Below are 1,510 nucleotides of genomic sequence, written 5' to 3'. Positions count from 1 at the left end.
TAAAACTGTGCTGAGAGTCAGGAAAGAAACCAGCAGCTGTCTTCCTGATATAAGGCAACCAATAATATTTTTTCTTGTAAACTGATTGATAAAAATTCTATAGTCGGTGCTTGGGTACATAGTCCCGCTCACATCTGTCCTTAACACTCTTTTCGGGGTCTACAGAACCCTCTTTCCTTCCTTCACAGCGATCCGACTGCCAGAGGTTCACTATGCCTATTCTCAGGATCTATGCCAGAGAGATCTTTGACTCCCATGGGAATCCCACTGTTGAGGTGAATCTCTACCCCACAAAAGGTCTCTTCTGAGCTGCAGTGCCCAGCGGTGTACCCACTGGCATCATGAGGCCCTAGAACTCCGAGATAATGATAAGACTTACTTCATGGGGAAGGGTGTCTCAAAGGCTGGTGAGCACATCAATAACACTATCACACCTGCTCTGGTTAGCAAGAAACTGAACATTGTGGAGCAAGAGAAGATTGACCAGCTGATGATCCAAATGGACGGCACCGAGAATAAACCTAAATTTTGTGCAAATGCCACCCTGGGAGTGTCCCTGACTGCAAAGCTGGTGCCGTGGAAAAGGGGGTGCCCTTTTACTGTCACACTGCTGACCTGGCCAGCAACCTTGAAGTCATCCTGCTGGTCCCAGCTTTCAATGTGAGCAATGGCAGTTCTCATACTGGCAACAAGCTGGCCATGCAAGAGTTCATGATCCTGCCTATCGGAGCATCCTGTTTCCGGGAAGCCATGCACATTGGAGCAGAGGTTTATCACGACCTGAAGAACATCATCAAGGAGAAGTACTTGAAAGACACCACCAATGTTGGTGATGAGGGCAGACTCACACCAATGTCCTGGAGAACAAAGAAGCGCTGGAACTGCTCAAGACTGCAATTGCAAAGGCCGGCTACACTGACCAGGTTGTTATTGGCATGGATGTGGCTGCCTTCCAGTTCTATAGGTCTGGCAAGGATGGCCTGGACTTCAAGTCCTCATGTGACTCTAGCAGGTAAATCACACCTGATTAGCTGGCTGACCTGTACAAGTCCTTTATCAGGGACTACCCAGTGGCATCCACTGAAAGACCCCTTTGACCAGAACGACCAGGATGCTTGGCAGAAATTCACAGCTAGTGCAGGCATCCAGGTGGTGGTGGGTGACCTCACAATGACCAACCCTAGGTAGATTGCCAAGGCTAGAGGAGAGAAGTCCTGCAACTGCCTCCTGCTCAAAGTGAAACAGATTGGCTTTGTGCCCAAGTCTTGGTAGGCATGTAAGCCGGCCCAGTCCAATGGCTGGGGTTGTCATGGTGTCCCATTGATCTGGGGAGACTGAGGACACTTTCACTGCCGACCTGGTGGTGCAGATCTGTGCATCAGGCAGATCAAGACTGGTGCCCCTTGCCAGTCTGAGTGCCTAGCCAAGTACAACCAGATCCTTAGAATTGAGGAAGAGCTGGGCTGCAAAGCCAAGTTTGCTGGCAGGCCCTTCAGGAAACCCTGGCCAA

The 1,510-nt window shown here is 50.1% G+C and overlaps 1 pseudogene; it reads left to right on the top strand.

Annotated features, from left to right (window-relative positions):
• The first annotated feature begins 212 nt into the window (after positions 1 to 212).
• Eno1-ps12 (enolase 1, pseudogene 12) lies at positions 213 to 1,066 on the top strand (annotated as a pseudogene).
• The last annotated feature ends 444 nt before the right edge of the window (positions 1,067 to 1,510 follow it).

Source organism: Rattus norvegicus, chromosome 3 (genome assembly GCF_036323735.1).
Source record: "Rattus norvegicus strain BN/NHsdMcwi chromosome 3, GRCr8, whole genome shotgun sequence".
NCBI lineage: Eukaryota > Metazoa > Chordata > Mammalia > Rodentia > Muridae > Rattus > Rattus norvegicus.
Note: the sequence above shows the minus strand (reverse complement) of the source record. Positions and strands in the feature narration are given on the sequence as shown.